Genomic DNA, 20,718 nt, shown 5'->3' on the forward strand with positions numbered 1-20,718 from the left:
TACTTGCTCGTCCGGAAATGACTCATTGATTTCTAGGCCATCCAATGGACGCCCACCCTCTTCAAGACGAGACAAGTGGTCCGCCACTTGATTTTCACACCCCTTTCTATCTTTGACTTCAAAGTCAAACTCTTGCAAGAGAAGGACCCAACGTATCAACCTCGGTTTTGCATATTTCTTTATCATGAGGTAACGTAGAGCTGCATGATCGGTGTGAACAATCACATGGGTTCCCAACAAATAAGCCCGGAACTTCTCGAAAGCAAACACAATAGCAAGCAACTCTTGTTCTGTGACAGTGTAATTCATTTGGGCACCGTTTAGAGTCTTGCTTGCATAGTAAATTGGGTGGAAGATTTTATCACGCTTTTGGCCAAGAACAGCCCCCATGGCAAATCCACTTGCGTCACACATCAACTCAAAGGGTTGAGACCAATCCGGGGCAATGATGATATGAGCCGATGTGAGTTTCTCTTTCAACCCCTCAAAGGCCTTCAAACAAGCATCACTAAATACAAACTTTGACTCCTTCTCCAACAATTTGCATAGAGGGTTGGCTATTTTTGAGAAATCCTTGATGAATCTTCTATAAAACCCGGCATGCCCAAGGAAGCTACGAACGCCTTTAATGGAGATTGGGGGAGGAAGCTTGACAATAACCTCAACTTTAGCTTGATCAACCTCAAGCCCCTTCTCCGAAATCTTGTGTCCTAAGACAATGCCTTCTCTAACCATGAAGAGACACTTCTCCCAATTTAGAACCAGATTTGTCTCTTCACATCGCTTCAATACTTGGGCAAGATTCTCCAAGCATTCATCAAAGGAGTCCCCCACCACGGAAAAGTCATCCATGAAGATTTCAATGGACTCCTCAACCATGTCGGAGAAAACAGACATCATGTAACGTTGAAATGTTGCGGGTGCATTACATAGCCCAAAAGGCATTCTCTTGAAAGCAAAGGTCCCATAAGGACAAGTAAAAGTGATTTTCTCTTGATCTTCGGGGACGATGGTGATTTGGTTGTACCCGGAATACCCATCTAGGAAACAATAATAATCCCTTCCCGCAAGCCTATCAAGCATTTGATTCATGAACGACATTGGGAAGTGGTCCTTTTTGGTCCATTTATTCAGCTTCCGATAATCCATGCAAACCCGCCATCTGGTAACCTTGCGAGTGGGGATCAACCTTGCGAGTGGGAATCAACTCATTTTTAGCATTAGCAACCACGGTGATCCCACCCTTTTTGGGCACGCATTGAACCGGGCTCACCCATGAACTATCCGATATGGGGTACACAACCCCGGCATCTAACCACTTGATGATCTCGATCTTTACAACCTCTTGCATAGGAGGATTTAACCTCCTTTGATGTTCAACGCTTGGCTCACATTCTTCATCAAGTTGAATTTTATGGGTACAAATACCGGGCGGAATCCTTTGGATATCCGCAATACTCCACCCAATAACTTTTTTATATCTTCTCAAGATCACCATTAACCTCTCTCTTTGTTCCTCCGTCAACCGGGCGGACATAATCACGGGAAATGTGTTGTTAGGTCCAAGAAACTCATACCTCAAGTGTGAAGGAAGAGGTTTGAGTTCCAAAGTGGGAGGCTCAATAATGGAAGGCTTTGCAGGAGGAGTTTCTCGGTTTTCCAAATCAAGATCAAGCTTCTTTGAATTTAGGTGGTAAGACCCCATTCCAATCAATGCATTGACCGTCTCCTCAAACACTTCTTCATTATGCCCTTCATAATTCATTATTACCGCCACCAACATATCATCTATATGCTCATGTTCTATGGTTGTCTCCATTGCTTCATCAATTGCATCAATAACCGACACAACACTCATATCCGTCGGTTGTTTTATGGACTTGCAAATATGGAAAGTGACCTCTTCCTTATTCATCCTAAATTTTAGATCACCTCTTTTCACATCTACGAGGGCACGCCCCGTAGCTAAGAATGGTCTTCCCAAGATTATGGGAACTTCAAAGTCAACTTCACAATCCAAGATCACAAAATCGGCCGGAAAAATAAATCGATCCACTCTCACAAGCACATCATAAAGAATACCGATAGGCCTCTTTACGGTCCTATCCGCCATAAGTAATCTCATCGTGGTGGGATGGGGAGTGCCCAATCCCAACTTGTTGAATATAGATAGCTGCATTAAATTGATGCTTGCTCCGAGATCACATAAAGCTTTTGCAAACTTGTATTTACCGATGGTGCATGGGATTGTGAACGCTCCGGGGTCTTCTTCTTTTTTTGTACCAAAGCTTTGGTAACGATTGCACTACAATGATGAGTGCCCCCCAATGTTTCAAGGCCCGGACTCCTTCTTTTAATTACAAGATCTTTTATGAAATTTGCATAACCGGGCATTTGCTCAAGTGCCTCAACCAATGGAATATTTATTGAGAGCCCCTTTAGTCGTTCGATGAACTTGAGAAATTTTCCATCGTCCGTTTTCTTTGCCAATCGTTAGGGAAAAGGAGGAGGAGGCTTCATAACGGGCGGTGAAGCCCTTGGCACCTCCTCCACCGCTTCTTTGATTTTTGTAGCATCATTAATTTCCGGATGGTCCTCAGCAATAATGGGCTTTTCAATCCCAGCCCGTGTGTTCTTTGGGTTCACTTCTTCTTCCGCGACCATGTGTTCTTCAACCATTTTCTCATCATCGCCCAATACATCCTCTTTCACCAACGCCTCTTCCAAAATTGTTTTACCGCTCCGAGTAGTAATTGCATTACATTTAAGATCACCGTCGTTCCTTGGATTTGCAAGCGTATCACTAGGGAGGAGCCTTTTTTGCCTTTGGTTGAGGATAGGCCGAGATTTGGCCAAGTTGAGACTCCAATTGTTTAATGGAAGTGGAGTGTGAACTCACAACTTGCCCCATTGATTTAACCTCATCTCTAGTCTCTTTGCAAAAGGTATCGGTGGATTCCACTTTCTTCAACACCCTCGACAACATATCTTCAATTTTGGAGCTAGCGAGATCGCTAGTGGGCGGTTGACTAGAGCTTGGTTGATTACCCTTTGGAGGGACATATGGATTTGAGCTCCGATGATTGTTGTAGTTGTTGTTGTAACCCCCTTGATTGTTGTCACGATTATCTCTCCAATTAGAGTGACCTTGATCTTTGTTCCAACCTTGATTCCACCTTGCCTTTTAGCCAAGATCCTTGACTTGGACCTTGGTAGTTCGGTTGGGAACCCTCCCTTAGATTGTTGACATAACTTGCCTCCTCATCATACATTTGGAAACATTGCTCATCCGGAGAACCCCCTTCACATGATTCTACCGCATTCACCTTTTTGCTTCCGCCACCCATGACATGTTTTGTAAGAAGATCCATTTGGGTGACAAGTTTGGCCATGGATTCATCTCTCTCTTCCTCCTTCTTGATCATCTCACGAGTGAGCACATTTTTGGAGGACCTTCCTCCGCCTACTTCCGAATCCCTTGTGTGCCATGCTTCATTAGAGTTATCCATGATAGACCCCTCCGAATCCCTTCCGAATCCGCATGTTGTGTAGTGTGCCATGCTTCCGAATCCCTTCCGAATCCGCATGTTGTGTAGTGTGTCCTTGTCCTATTTTGCCTCATTTTGTTCCGTTTTGCTTTCCCAACATTTTTCCCTACAAAGTGACAAAAACATGCTAAAAGTAAAACCAAGAATGCTTGAAGAGCCACAAAATCTTAAGGAACGAGCATCGAATGTGCCGTAATTTCACGGCTCATCAAGTGTCCGGGAGTATAGCCTTCAATTTAATTCTTTGGCTAGATATGCCCCGACTATGGTGGCCGATATGGGAGATCGGGTGCATAGATTTGTGAGTGGCTTAGGGCCACATTTATTTAAAGATTGTTTGGCGGCCTCATTGCAAGACGGGATAGATATCTCTAGCATTCAAGCCCATGCCCAAAATCTAGAAGGACAATAACCTCCGCAAAGGGGTGATCGTGATGTTGATAGGGGGCAAAGCAAAAGAGGGGGATCAAGGCAGACACATTCGAGATACTCAGGCCAGTCAGTGACGAGTGCAGGAGACCACCTGCCAATTTATGGGCAGGAGATTTGATCGCTCCATTCTTTCAGGACAGGGCCAGAGTTCGAGAGCCTCCGGTTCCAAGTTTGGGGGCGATTATAGTCAGAGGAGACCACCGGTTCCCCGATGCAGCCAGTGCAAAAAATTACACTCGGGGACATGTCGCCAGGGCACAGATGCTTGTTATATTTGTGGACAGACTGGACACTTGATGCGTGATTGTCCTTCGAGGTATGGTAGAGGTGGGTTCAGCCCACAGGATCAGCAGCTGGCTCCTCTTCAGTGCGGCCGGTAGGCCAGACTCCCCAGATCCCAGCAGGCCGAGGTAGAGGCCGAGGGGGAGCATCTACTTCAGGTGCCACCCAGCCCCGCATGTATGCTTTAGCCGGACGACAGGATCTCGAGTCCTCCCCGTACGTGGTTACGGGTACACTATCGGTATTTTCCCATAATGTGTATGCATTGATAGATCCGGGTTCCACACTATCTTATATTACTCCATATGTTGCTAATCGTATCGGGGCAAAACCCGAACTAATCAAACCTTTTGAGGTATCCACTCCGGTTGGTGATCCCGTGATAGCTAGACAAGTATACAAAGATTGTGTAGTTGTGATATGTGATCGCCAAACTAAAGCTGATTTAGTTGAGCTGGAAATGTTAGATTTCGATGTGATTATGGGTATGGATTGGTTGGCCTCATGCTATGCTAATGTTGATTGCCGATTGAAAGTAGTCCGATTTCAATTTTCGAGAGAGCCCGTGCTTGAATGGAAGGGTAATACAGCATCTCCAAGAGGTAGGTTTATTTCCTACCTTAAGGCAAGAAAGATGATAGCTAAGGGCTATATTTATCACTTAGTCCGAGTTCACGACACTGAAGCAAAGTCGCCAACTTTCCAATCCGTTCCGGTAGTGAGTGAATTTTCGGATGTATTCCCAGATGAACTTCCAGGCCTTCCTCCGGAAAAAGAGATTGATTTCGCCATTGATGCGTTGCCGGATACCAAGCCTATTTCTATCCCTCCTTATCGAATGGCTCCGGCGACCGAAGGAGTTAAAGGCGCAGTTAAAAGATTTGCTCGAGAAAGGGTTCATTAGACCCAGTTCCTCACCATAGGGAGCACCAGTCTTGTTTGTAAGAAAGAAAGATAGCTCCCTACGAATGTGCATCGACTATAGGCAGTTGAATAAAGTGACAATAAAGAACAAATATCCTCTTCCAAGAATTGATGATTTATTTGATCAATTACAAGGCGCCAAGTGATTTTCCAAGATAGACTTGAGGTCGGGTTATCATCAAATAACAGTTAGGGAAGAATACATTCCCAAGACAGCTTTCAGAATGAGATATGGCCATTATGAATTCTGAGTGTATGTCATTTGGGTTAACTAATGCTCCAGCCGTATTCATGAATTTAATGAATAATGTATTCAGGTCTCTCTTGGATCTATTTGTAATAGTATTCATTGATGATATTACGTGTACTCTCGCGAGAATCGAACATGCGGACCATTTACATATTGTTCTTCGAATTCTCCGAACTCGGGAATTGTATGCGAAATTTTCAAAGTGCGAGTTTTGGCTAAATTCTGTGACATTCTTGGGTCATGTTATTTCAGATGATGGTATTCGAGTTGACACTCGGAAAATTGAAGGCGTGAAGACTTGGCCAAGGCCTACGACGCCTACGGTTCGTAGTTTTCTGGGATTAGCGAGGTTATTATAGAAGATTCGTAGAGGGCTTTTCATCTATTTCAGCCCCGTTGTGACGGCTAACCCGGAAGTCGTTAAATTTCGGTGGAACGATGCTTATGAGCGTAGTTTCCAAGAATTGAAGGATAGGCTGACCTCGGCCCCAGTTTTAACACTTCCAGAAGGGCCAGATGGCTATGTTGTGTATTGTGATGCTTCTGGCGTGGGGCTAGGATGTGTATTGATGCGACACAGTAAAGTCATCGCTTATGCTTCGAGGCAGCTACGGAAACATGAAAAGAACTACCCAACTCATGATCTCGAATTGGCTGCAGTTATTCATGCGTTAAAAATGTGGAGACATTATTTGTATGGTGTGCACGTTGATATCTATACAGATCACAAGAGTCTCCAATATATTTTCAAACAGAAGGAGTTGAACCTGCGGCAAAGGCGGTGGTTAGAATTATTGAAGGATTATGATGTGAATATTTTATATCACCCCGAAAGGCAAATGTAGTAGCTGATGCGCTTAGCCGCCGATCTATGGGTAGCTTATGTGAAGTTCCCTCAGAGAAGAAAGAGTTGATTCATGAACTCCACCAATTAGCTAATCTTGGAGTACGTTTAATTGGTTCAGGTGGTGCAGGAGTTAGTGTTAGAGATCCCGGTTTCGTCCCCAATATGGAAGTAAAGGAGCGGCGATATTGTCACGACCCAACCCCGTAGGCCGTGACTGAGTGCCGATCGGGCACTAGTCACGGCCTACGAGGTTGGGTCGTGACGAAAATGCATCGAGCGGTTTGTTCTCGGAGTGTCCACGAATCGTGTCTAGTAGAGTCTTGTTTATCGATGTGTTGTGCACCACGTCTATAAACGAGGAAGCTACGGGCATTTAGGATGTTGTCTTTTCTTCGATCTTAGATCGTGCGATAGAGTTGTGTTATCGGGATGACTCCTTGACGAAATGTTACTGTTTCGGCGGTATACCTCGAGAAGGCCACGGGCGCGAGAAGGGCAAATCTACGAGTCTTTGGCGAGACCGGCGGGCTCGGAGTGACTACTAGGGCTCGTGCCCGGATGGCGGATGTTGTACCTCCGACGGCTGGTTCTGCTGACGCCGCCGACGTGATCGGGGGGATTGGGAGCGACCCACGGTGCGGGCAAGAGCGGCTCCACCGCCCGGCTCCGCCGTGCCGGTACCGGTACCTCCGGTTCCCCGGCCCGGGGCGGATGATGGGACCTAACGAGAGGCGGTACGGTTGTTGACACGATTGGTAGCGGGCGAGCCCGCGACAAGATGATCGTGCGGACGGGGCGCGACGGTTCGAGGGCCGTGATTTTCGACTTGTGGCCCACGAGTTTTCGGGTCCAAGCCGCGGAGGGACCCTTATGAGTTCATCCGACGGATGCGGCGTACCCTGCGTTTGATTAGTGCATCGGAGACGGAGTCGGTTGAGATGGCGTCATACCGATTGCGCGATGCAGTGTGCCTAACCGGTATGAGTCGTGGATGCGTCCAGAGAGGCGGTGCCCTCCCGGTAGGTATGGGGCCGAAGTTCTCGAGGCTTTTGCGGCCCCATTTTACGCATACGGAGGTGAGCGAACGGGGTAGACCGATTTATTTGTTGAAGAAAACGGCGAAGCGAGCCCGATTCGGGAGTACGGTACCCCAGGGATTTGATTCAGCCGAATGCGCCCCGTATGTAGCTAACGCCAGGCGTATCGGATGCACGGATATATGGGAGCGGGATCGGTACTTCGTTGGCGGTTGCTTAGTGTTAAGCGACTCGGTCCGGTATGGATATCGCCGTATACGGGCCCGCGCCAGGGGCGCGGAGGGACGGACGCGGGCGCCGGCTGATAGAGTTGATGATAGGGGTCGATCCCGAGGGCGGATCATGCAGGTATTCGAGATTTTCGGCCCGAGCCCTCGGCGGCGGCGAGACGGATATCCTCGGCCGACGGCGCGGAGCACACCTCCACGGGTTCCCGCGATAGGAGGCGGGGAGTGCGAGGTTATTCGGGGCTGATCAGAGCTCTAGAGCTACGAGTTTGCAGTCGGACGGAGGCTCGAGCCAGTCGAGGCCGTCTATGCCTCAGTGTCCTCAGTGCGGTAGGCGCCATCCGGGGGAGTGCCGTTACGCTACGGGTGCTTGTTTTGCTTGCGGCCGTCAAGGCCATATGCATGAGGAGTGTCCCGTCTTTGGGTAACTCGAGGTGGTGCGGCTCGGCCCCCATCGGGTCGGTTCTTTGGTTCATCCTCTTACGCGACCATGCGCCCTACGGGGAAGGCGGTATCTGCCGGCACCCGGGAGTCGTGGTAGAGGCCGTGGCGGAAGCCTCCTAGTTTTAGCGGTCCTTGAACCGCCTATATGCGTTGGCCGATAGACAGGAGCAAGGAGCGTCGCCGGATACAACTACGGGTATGTGAATCCTTACTAAGATGTATGTTGTTACGTATGTATATTCTTTATGGTTGATATTTAATAGCGATGAGTAAATTTGAGGACCGATAATCGAGTATTCATAAACTAAGATGATTAAGTTATGTTTACCATTATAGTGAATCTGGAAGTCGAGGACGAAAGGTAATCGTATTCGTAAGTGAAAGGTGAACGCGGGGGATCGAGAAGTGCTGTATTGTGAGAACGTTTTGAAAACTGTTAAGACTTCAATTTACTCCGGATAGTTGTCTTTGAAGGTCATGCGGTGACACGAACGCCATCGACTAATATTAAAGCACCGTATTTCATCAGAATTTCGAGGTTAAGCGTGCTAAAGTGAGAGAAATATTGGGATGGGTGACCCCCCCGGGGAGGTTTTTACGAAAATCTCACAAATTCAAACGAAAGAGGTAATGAGGAGCTAGAATAATCCAAAGGAAGTTAGAGTGTGCCGAGTGGATCGGAATCTTAAGTGGTCACGTAGAATGAGGCAGATTAGACCGGTAAAGAGGAAGAAGATGTAACACGATTTTGGAATTGGAGTGAGTTCGAACAGTGTTTGGAGATATTTTGTAAGTGAGACGATAGCGACCGTATGTACGTATGTGTGTAATGTCTCATACTTGGTTTTATTAGCGATATGTGTATTCCGGCAACCAACGTGGCGGTATAGGGAAGACAATAATTGGACAGAGTGACGAAGCTCAAGTGGGCAACAGGGTATAGATGGCACAAATATTATAAGGCAAGCTAATTTTGTGGTTATTACAAGTTAAGTTTGGGCAGTTCGAATGCAATGATATGGGAAAAAGGAAGAAAGTGAGTAGATGGAAGGTCAGGGAATCGGAACGTCAGGATCAAAGTACCGTTTACCTGGAATGGGAAATGCGGATATAAGGCAAATATAATCGGGTAATGATATAAGCATACCCCCAAGGGGGAAGCGGATGCGAGGAATACGCAGTGTAAGATATAAAGATTGCAATATAATGTGTGACCGGAAAGTTGAAAGGCGAGATCTAGGCAAAGGAGCAATAAAAGAGTTCGAATTAAGGATAAAGAGATGATTTGAGAAGTTGACAACGAGATAAAGAAAGAAAGAAGAAATATGATTGGTAGATACGGCTGCATGCTATGGTAATAAAAGGAACTTCCCCCGAGATCTTTATACGGCATTATAAGACTAGTTGAACATTCGAGGACGAATGTTCTAAAGGGGGGAAGAATGTTAGAACCCGTATTTTTGTACATTGAAACAATCCGGAGTAATTATGACAAGTTAAGGACAAAACTGTTCCGGGATGCAAGGTCGGGATTTTTGACCTTCGATTTTATTTTGAGATATAAGTTGTGCATGAATTTGTTGGTATGGAATAATTAGGAGAATTTGGGACCAAAAGTGGAATTATTGGAAGTATGAAATTCATGAAAATTTGCCATGTTAGCCATGTGTCTTGAATTGGTCCCACACACTTTGTGGACAATTTTAATTGGTCCAACACATGTGTGTGGGCCATGGACACTGGGCAATTTATGTGGAAGTTTAAAAGATGACTTTTTAAGTCATCTTTCACTCATTACTACACTTGGAAAAAAATAGAAGTGGAAGAACACCATTGAGGGTGCTCTCGGCCAAGAAGAGAAGAGAAAAAAAAAAAAAAAACCAACTTCCATTCAAGCTCTTCTAAAATTAATTCCTTGGTGTAAACCCACTATATTGAGGTCCCTAAGTAGCGTGGAAGCATCGTTGGAGCGATCAATCCATTATTTTTCATCTTTTGGAAACCCTAGGCTATTGGAAAGTTGAAGAAGAAAGGTAAGCATTCATTATGTTTTATGTATTGTGAAGGTTGTATGCTTGTTGTAGTATCTTATAATGGAGGAAAATCATGAAATAAGGCATGTTGGAAGTGAATTGTGTGTGTGGTGTTTTAGCCGTGTGTGTGTGTGTGTGTTGTGTGATATTGAAGCTTAGTTAGCATTATTATGATCATTGTAAGGTGAAGAACGATTGAGAATCATCCATATATGTACATGTGTAGTGTTGGTCGAAATGGGTCACATTACATGACAATGAACGAATCGATATCGCTTAATGTTTTAGTCGTCGTCGTTGTGAATTCTATGTTGGAAATGAATGTTTATTAACTCAAATTGAGGTTGTGATTGTTGCGGGCTGAATTGGAGATTATTGTACATTTAATGTAAATCATATATTGATGAGAATATCATTGTTAGAATGTGAATTGTGGATACAAATCATGATTTGAAAATGAAGAAAAAGTGATAGGGGTGTCTCGGGTTGAGGGGCTGAATTCGGCCAAGTTGGAGAAAAATTTGGATTGTTGGAAATGTTGTATGAATTGCTTAAAATTTCTTTAAATATTGTTGGTATGGGTTCGGGTTAGTATGTGAATGTATAAGCGTCGACGTTGGCTTGAATGCAAGTCGTCGAAGTGAATTTGTGTAAGTTGTTGAATGATGAAAAGAGAGCTATTATTGTTGTTTTGCCTTTCGGATTGATTATTAATGTTGTTAGGTTGGTTGTTGTTGTTGTTGTTGTTGATATGGCCGAGTTAAATTCTCGGGGTAGCCTATTTACAGGGGAAATGCTGCCCAAATTTCTGTAGAATTAAGGGCGAAATTGGAATTTAAGGCCCAAAAAGTCTTTAGCTAATGTTAGGCATTTTATGGTTTGTTTATAGATCGTGGGCATCCCGAATCATAGGTGGTATTTAGCTTGAGGTCGGGTCATTTTGGAGAGCGTTTGAGGTATGTAAAGTAACCTTTTCTTTTGGCATGCCTTAGTAAGATAGGCTATGATACGAGCCTCTAGGAAACTCTATTCTGGAAATCCGAGCTTGTCTATGATTCGCATTTGTTTCCTTGGTATTCTTGTGCTAATATGCCATAACATTGGTCCTTATATCCTTGGAATTCATAAGTTGTAAAGGTTATGTGAAAGCTGATTTTTTTTTGGAAAGAATGAATTCTTTAACGATTCTAAAACTACAAACGCCCATAACTTTCTCAGAAAAGCTCGGATTGCTTTGAAATTTCGTAGGAGTTTGTATGATATAGAATGAGTATGTTTTTCATAGGCGGGCTCAGTTCGGGTCTATACTCGTCCGTGGGTCCCGCGACGCCCTTTTATGTAACTTCGATAACTTTTAAAAGGAAATGTTGTGATTATGATTCCGATTTCGAATATGACTATTTTACTTATCTTTTGGATTACGACAATGATTTTATGCATATGATTTTCATACGTAACTATGATTTCAAAAAATTTATTTGATCGGTTTCCGAGTGACGTTCAGAGGAAAACTTGATGTGACTATTATCCCGATTTCAAGTACGGTCAGTTACTTGTCTTTTGAGTTTATAATAATGACTCGATAACATATGATGACCTTAGATTTCACGGGCGGGCCCGGATTGGGTTGACGCTCGTCCGTGGGTCCCGCGACTTTTCTATGTTTGATTCCAACGACCTATTTTTTTAAGAAATTCATGTGGCTATGATTTCAACCCCCGAGCATGATTACTTAAGCGTTGTCGAGTTTGACATGAAGATTTCTATGCATATGATTTTGGTACGTAACCATGGGTTCCGAAGTCTGTTATGATATGATGATTCTATACACCGAGACCCTCACTAGAGGGCCGGGACACGCTATGTATATGATGATATGATGATGACATGATTCTATACACCGAGACCCTCACTAGAGGGACGGGACACGCTATACACCGAGTCCCTCACTGAGGGCGGGACACGCTATATGTATGTATATATGAGATGATGATATGATCTTACTTACCGAGTCTCTCGCTAGAGGCCGGGACACGCTATATGTATACGCATGTACAAAATGATTGTCGATTGGTATATGATATGAACATGTATGAATTATGGTGCGAAAGGTAAGTTTTGTGGTTTCTAGTTCTTGTATCCATGGCTCCTACTCCTTATTTAAAAGTACGATTCTGCCTATTGTATTTCTGCTTTACATGCTCGGTACATATTCCGTGCGGCCCCCCTTTCTTCGGGGGGGGCACGTTTCATGCCCGCGGTACGGACGCGCGGCCCGAGGGATCCACGGTTTAGACACCCTCTTCTCGCTATTTGAAGTGCTCCCTAATTCCGAGCCTACTTTTGGTATATATTCGTTCGTTGCATTGTACATATTTGTTCGGGGGTACGGCGGGGCCCGTCCCGTCACGTGATTCTCGTCTGTCCGTCATGCATTTAGAGGTCCGTGGACATGTTTGTGGGTTGTGTGCCTACTTTCGTACGGTTGTGTGTTTGTATATGTTGTGTTTGGGGCGATCCCGCGGGGCGGCCGGTCCGCATATGTATATATGTTGTGTTGTTGGCCCTGTGTGGCCTTTGTTGGTATTTTCTGTGCCCAGGGTTATTTTGGATAGTCCGTAAAACAAAGAAAACTCTGCTGAAATTTTTCTGAAAATTATCTAAATTTGAAATATAGCCTTGTCGGCTTCTGTTATATACTTGAATGTGTTTGATATAATTTGTGATAGCGTTTGATATAATCTGAGGGTGCGTTCGGGTGCCCAGATCGGGCACTAGTCACGGCCTACGGGGTTGGGTCGTGACAAATATGAAGTTCCTCAATTGAGCCACTATAGAGATATATGTCATGCAAAAGAGCAGTCTCCATTTGAAACGTCTATAGATGGGATTCTTAGATACCGAGGCAGGCTATGTGTTCCGAATGTTACAGAATTGCATCGTCGAATCCTAGAGGAAGCTCATTATTCTCGGTATCCTATTCATCCAGGAGCAACATAGATATATCATGATCTCAAAATGATATATTGGTGGGATGGCATGAAAAAAGACATAGCAGAATTTGTAGCCCAATGCCCAAATTGCCAGTAAGTGAAGATTGAACATCAAAAGCCAGGAGGATTATTGCAAGCAATGGAAATTCCTACTTGGAAATGGGAAGTAATTAATATGGATTTTATCGTGGGATTACCTCGTTCTCGAGGCAAGCATGATTCTATATGGGTGATTGTGACGCACTCGCACAAACGGGGCTTCATTTTCTTCTGTCCACCTACTCAGCGGAAGATTATGTGAGGCTGTATATCAAGGAGATTGTGAGACTTCATGGGTACCGATATCCATTGTTACAGACAGAGGAGCACAATTTACAGCTAAATTCTAGAAATCCTTCCAAGAAGGTTTGGGTACTCAAGTAAGGCTCAGCACGACATTTCATCCGCAGACTGATGGACAAGCTGAACGTACCATACAGACCTTGGAGGATATGCTAAGGGCATGTGTTCTATATTTTGGTGGTAGTTGGGACGACCACTTACCCCCATTGAGTTTGCATATAATAATAGCTATCATTCAGAGTATCCAAATGGCTCCGTATGAAGCTTTATATGGAAGAAAGTGGATCTCTAATTGGATGGTTTGAAATAGGAGAGCACAATTAATAGGTCCCGAGTTGATCCAACAAGCGGTGAAAAAGGTCAATGATCCTAGATCGATATGTTGATAACCCAAAGTCGCCAAAAGTCTTATGATAACCGCCGTGAAATCTAGAATTTCAGTCGACGATTGGGTGTTGAAGGTATCACCAATGAAAGGGGTAATGAGATTTGATAAGAAAGGAAAGTTAAGTCCTCGATATGTCAACCCTACAAAATCATCCGCAAGGCGGGTCATGGCGTATGAATTGGAATTGCCTTCAGAGCTTGAATTAGTTCATCCAGTTTTCCATGTCTCAATGCTCCGCAAGTGCATTGGAGATCATACGAGGATTGTGCCGACAGATGATATCCAGGTCACGTAAAAGGCTAGCTTATGAAGAAGTGCCCATTTCCATATTAGACAGGCAAGTACGGAGACTTCGGAATAAGGAAGTGGCTTTAGTTAAAGTCTTGTGGCGAAATAACAACCGAGAAGAGATGACTTGGGAAGCGGAAGAAAAGATGAAATCCACATACCCGCAATTGTTTCAGCCCCCGGAAGAGATCTATAATGAGACATCGAGATTATGAGGTATGTATGCTTTTCTTTTATGCATATGGGTTGTGTGTGGCCAATTTATATTACTATTGTGTTGTGGCCCCGAGGCAATGTTATGGGTTGTAGTGGCAGGATGGTAGCGCCATATTATAGGCGAAACTCGGCGAATTTTTAGACTTCATGATGACTTAACGTTCGAGACAAATGTTCCAAAGGGGGAAGAATGTTACTATCGAAAATTTCCGTTAGCGTACGTGAATAGATTAACGAAGGGTACGATATATACGATGTTTGGGCAAGTAAGAAATAGTCTTTAATGGTCCTAATTAAGATTTCAAAGACATTTGAAGTAGGAGATCTAAAGTTGTTAAGGAAGTGGGTATATGTCGTATGTCGGGCAAGATTTACAAGTATCGAATTAATGATGACTTAATGAAGTTTTGGAGAAGAGTTATAACGTCCCTTTGATTGTTAATGAAGTGTTAAATAAGTGTTAAGAAGGTTCCATAAGGATTTAAGAACAAACAAATAAAGCAATTGAATTTGTGGGAACTTTGGTAAAACTTGGCAAAACTTTCGGACAAAATTTTGGTCCAAATTGGTGGGGGAATATCTCCTAGAATATGAGGAGTTTTCGTGTGTTTCTTTTGTCCAAATTGAAGTTCATCGAGTCTAGTTTCCAACACAACAAACCGCTCATCAATGTGATGTCTGAGTAAAAAGTTATGGCCATTATACGACAGACTATCTGAGCAGAAAATTCTGCGGACCATTTGACGCCCAGCAGAATTTTTGACGGCCCGCAGAAAATTCTGCGGTCCGTCAAATTGACACAGCCCAGCGTCAAATGGTCACAAAAGACCCATTTTGATCGGGCAGTTCTACGGACCATTTTGACGGTCCGTAGGAATTTATATGGCCCGTCAAAATGGGCGCGTAATTGCCCAAGCAGGATCGTTTTAAGTTATTAAAAGGAGACCCACGTTCATTTAATTCATTTCATTTTTCATTCCACACAAGTCAAGAACTCTCTAGAATATTCTCCACTCTTCATCCACAAGAAAACAAAGGAAATCAAAGATCAATGTCAAGAATTCAAGTGAGTCAAGTGTAAGAAATTCATCAAAGTTCATCTAAGTCAAGAAATCCCAAGAAAAGTGAACTAGGGTTTTGGTGTAAGGAGAGTATTACCACTCAAGGTTTGTTCCTACACCATCTAAGGTGAGTTTCATGATCTTTTCATATTATTTGAAGTATTGAAAAGTTGAAACACTTGGATTCTACTAGAACGTAGAAAATGGGTCATAAATGTGGGAATAGTGCTAGTGTTGAGTAGTAGTTTGGAATGAATCATGGAAATGGATATGTTGTGATTGTAGGTAGATTGTGAATGACATTTAGAACATGGAATGAGCATTATACATGGAAGAACGTAATAGTAAATTCTGACCATGATTATGGGGAAATTGAAGTGAAATTGTGAAATGTGGATAATGTAGATAAATGATGATTGTTATTTATGATATTATGAATGATATTACGGATGTTTGCCAGTTGATATGGAATATGGAGGAAGTCATATAAACAAAGGAAATGCTTCCCAATCTTCTCTAGCTTTAGTAAGCCCATTCATATAATTGTGTAGCTAATGCCGATACGAATTCTCTTGAAGGTAAAACGTGTGCATTAGAGAGAAAAACAGCGAGCAAATGATAGAATAGTTAAACGACAAAGGTATGTGAGGCTAGTCCTTTCTTTCTAAGGCATGAATCTTATGACATGTAATTCCTTCTTCTTCATGAATTCCCTATCTTCAAGGAAACAAAGAGTCTATGTTCATGAATAGCTATATAATATGAGAGGTGCATTATGAATACGATAATGATAATGACGAGCTTAAGTCTAAAGATCCTAGAGTTCATGATATGATGTCTTTACGAAGTTAATGTTGTCGACTATGACTTATTGATGTTTTACTTATGTGTACTCACCTTAAAACGTTAGTCCCTCCAAGGTGAGATATAACGCTTATGATTACTCCATAACGTAATCAGGGGTTCACGACCTTATGTCACCCCGACACAGCTATAGTTGCCCTCAAGTTCTAATGTATGTTTTGATGATAAATGCATAATGATGTTGAATTATGATAAAGCCATGATATGCCTATGAGATGAATAATAATGATAAGTATATGATATGTACGACGATGTGATTCCACCGCGCCTAATTGGCGGACATGTCATTACGGCGAGTCACGCTATGATTCCACCGCGCACAGAAGGCCGGACACGATCACCACTAGTGGGCTGCATATGATGGTTACCCGGACGCAGGTTAACGATGATGACGTATGAATGGTATGATGATGTATGTACGATATGATGATGTATATGCTATGGTAGCTCCTATGATATGTTACGTATGATATATGCATAAAATGAATCCATACAAAGGTTATGTCTCCACCTTATGCCTTATGATTTTCCTATTATGTTCATTTCGCTCATGCCTTACATACTCAGTACAATGTTCGTACTGACGTCCGTTTTCTTTGGACGTTGTGTTCATGCCCACAGGTAGACAGGGAGACGGTGCAGATCCATAGGAGCTAGCAGCAGATTTACAGGAGCCCTCCTTTGTTCCGGAGGTGCTATTTTGAGACAGTATTTTTGTGTATATATATTTTGGGCACGACGGGGTCCTGTCCCGTCCATATGTCTAGTACTCTAGTAGAGGCTCATAGATACGCAGTTGTGGGTAGTATGGTCTCACATTCTTTCATGTATATGCATGTATGTGTATATATATATATATATATATATTATTTGAAAGCCTAAAGGGCCTATGTATATAAAGTAAATACGTTTCAAATGTTATTAGTTTCCATGATCATGAGCATATATTATGAATGAGAGCGGATGAGTAACAGGATGAGCGGTATTCGAGGGTTAGTCCCGGACGCCCGTCATGGCCCGTAGCCGGGTCATGACAAAATTGTCACAACACAAGTCTAGACTTCACTCTTTCCTATTTTTTTGTTATCTATTTTTCTTTTTCTTTTTATTTCATTAATGGGTATGGACCCCATCAATTTCGCAACCAGCAGACGGACAATTATTGCAGCTGTCCCTGGTCTCCGACAGTCTATGGAATCGACCCTTGTAATATATTTGCATTTGCCTTGTTTAATGGATGTTTTATCTCATTGTCTCTAACCTGTTTATTTTCTATCACTCTTGAAAGTTTGTTTCAACGAATGGAAGTGCAAAGAAAGCTACATCTGAAGTGTAAGTGAATTTGTTGTTTTGCATTTTGATGAGGTTTTTGTTGGTCTACACTTGTTGTTGAAATACTTTACTTCATCTTATGTTTCTTTTGCAAGGAAATTTTCCTCGGTTAAGTTATTTCTTTGTACTGCAGAGCGAATGGCAAAAACAAAAAAACCTACTAAAGCTGCATTGCCTCTTAAAGAGGATTAGGATGCTCATTCTACTGCTTCCATTTTTGTTCTATTATCATTCTGTTTTTCCATTAGTTTGTTCATCATCTTTTATGTTCTAAGCCAATTAAATCTACTACTTTTATTTCTGCTCTAACCAGGAGTGTCACTACTCGTGGGCAAGGAAGGGCCAGTATTGTTGGATTTTCCTTCAGGTTGGAAGAACAAGCCGAAAAGCGAAAGGAGGTTTGTAATTCTTCACTTTTTTTTCCTCTTTACTGATGAGGGAATGTAATTTTTAAATGCAAAGCTTAACTGCGAGGTTAAATTTTTCGTTAGTTCTTGGTAAAGATAGAAGAGAAGATACAGGCGAAAAAAGAGGAAAAGAATAGCTTGCAAGCAAAATCCAAGGTTGAAATATATAAAGTTTTCCCGGTTAATTATTTAAGATCTAGTCTCGCCTAAGCCTTTCTTTTTTGAATTTGGAATTTGATACAGGAAAACCAAGAGGCAGAGATAAAGCAATGGAGGAAGAGCTTGACTTTCAAAGCTACACCAATGCCACAATTCTACAAGGAACCCTCTCTAAAAGTTGAACTCCGGAAGGTAAAGTATAGATCTTAGATCCCACCCCTGTTGACACACTGGTTCGTAACTTTCAGAAAACACATTAATGTGTTAGCTTTGACGTCCTCTTATGGGGACAAACTTCATCTTCTGCTTTATTTGGCATGACAAGGTTGTAGTGCGAGCTTCAGAAATTAACAAGACGTAATTTCTAGTAGTACATTTTGTACTTTAGAGATCCTCTCGAGATAGTAGTTCATAGTGATGGCATAGACATTGGCTGTGTAGAGAATCCACCCCATCAAGTGCAGAGCTAGAGTGTAGGAAGTGGGTTCGGCAGAACCCAATAGTTTTTGGATGATGTTTTCTCTTTAGTTAAGTCTAGATAGAGTACCAGAGCAACTACCTATAATTTTTGTTAGCATCTTCTTGATGCCTTTGAATGAAATTCTCCTTAATTCATAAGAAAAAAGAGCCATCACTCTTGGTAAAAAACTCAATTCAGACCAAAGGAAGCTACATGACTTAATTTATTTATCATGTAAAGCTATGCTTCTTTCTAGTTCTTGTTCAATCTGTGCTTATGTAAATGTAATTTTACTTTTCTTCTTTTGTAGGACGAATATGTGAAAATCAACACCATTGGCAATCTGGTACAACAATGCACAAGCTATTGGAAGAAGTTTTTTTTTCCAGTTCACTAAACTGTTGGAATAGAATTTAGTGATATAGGATATGATGCCTTGTTCTTTTTGTAAGTGAACATCCTTTTGGGAATGATGCATACTTGGAAGGACAACTTATGTATTGATCTTTACATGTATATAATATATTCGTTTATATTAATTCAAGAATCACTGTTTGAAATTATGATTATTGTCGGAACTCATTGAATGATTTACTAGGAAATATGAATTATGTATGTAGCAGCAACTCGGAAGTTGTTGCTAAAACATACATGTAACTAGCTCTTCCACTTTTCTCTCCGTTTTCTGGTGAGTTATTGTCTCTCTATTTTTTGTTCTGTTCAATTTTGGTTCCAATAGATTTTCTGTTTTTTCTTGCTTAGCCTCTTTTCTTTTTAGTTTCCTTGTCTTGTGATTTTTCAATTTATTCACTTCGATGTGGGGGAATGGACAAATGCTGGGAAGATAGTCTCAAAATGGTTTCTCTTTCTTTTTCTTTTTTTTTTTTTTTTTTTTGGGTACTTTTCTCTGTTTTCTTAAAACATGCAGAAGAAGTTTTCATTGTTCCTCATTGCAGCGTGACCCAAGGAAATTTATGCCCTATTTCATTGGGTGTTTGTTGACTTCCATAATCAATACTCATGCAGAAACTGTAATATAATTTAGGCTCAATAAATAACCTTCTTTGTTTATCTACAGGGCGACTCATTTGGAATGATGTAGCTCATCCGGCTGAGGTAATGTACATTTTCTTGGATTACTAAGGTACATCTTTTCCAGTCATTCTGTTGCATTTTTTTTTTCTTTGGATATTTAGTCTTTGTGTTCTTCGTTGTTGGTCTTTGTGATCAATCTTTTGCCATTGCTGAGTTTATAGTGAGCATCCTTTGTTGATTAATAACTTGTGGCTTCCTAGACAAATGATTTCACAGGTTTCTGAAAGTGAAAGTCACTCAAGACGGGGACAAAGGGAGACGACTTCAACTCTAAAAGGTAATTTATGCACTTTTTTTTCTAATGGTATATTCGTAGTTCTAATGCTAAATGGGTGTGCTTTATACTTCATGTTATACTGATAGATGTATGTATTTTTTGAACAAATTAAATGTTAAGATTACCGAATTTAGATTTTAATAAGGATACTTAACGAAATGCTTGAAAATGGATATCTAACAATAAAAAAAAGAAAGACATAGCCCAAATCTCAGTCGTGGGGCAAGCACTGCTTAGGCTTGCTAGGAGTCGGTTTCCTGTGTTGCAAGAAAAAAAAAAAAAAAAAAAAAAAAAGAAGGCTGGGAAATATCCATATGCTGATGCCAAAATACTTTGAAAAACCTTAGGCGACGTATCACATACAGAAATTGGCACTTGAAAAAAAAAGCAGCACTTTTGGAACGAGCAAGAAGAATATGCAACAAGACTATGTCCTCTCTCCGAGAATTCTACTGCTAGCCATTCATTCTTTCTCTGAACCTTAAAGCATAATTTCCGTGTAAGTTGCTAATTTCATTTGCACATGCTTTTGTTTTTGTGCGAATAGTTGTGCTTAGTAGTACTTTATTTTCCTTATAAGCTAATGTGGTTGAAGTTAACCACTCATTTGCCACTTCTGACAAAGAACAACCAACTGTATACTTCATGTGTTCAAATTGAATTTTACTATTTCAGGATACATTTTAAGAGTTACATACATTACTGCTTCCTATAGTATCGGAGGATCAGCCTCAGGGACATGTAATGAACAGTATAACTTATATTATTGGCTGAAACCTATATTGTTGGCTGAAACCTAACACGGGCGCTTC

The sequence above is a fragment of the Lycium ferocissimum genome, unplaced genomic scaffold (genome assembly GCF_029784015.1).
Source record: "Lycium ferocissimum isolate CSIRO_LF1 unplaced genomic scaffold, AGI_CSIRO_Lferr_CH_V1 ctg473, whole genome shotgun sequence".
NCBI lineage: Eukaryota > Viridiplantae > Streptophyta > Magnoliopsida > Solanales > Solanaceae > Lycium > Lycium ferocissimum.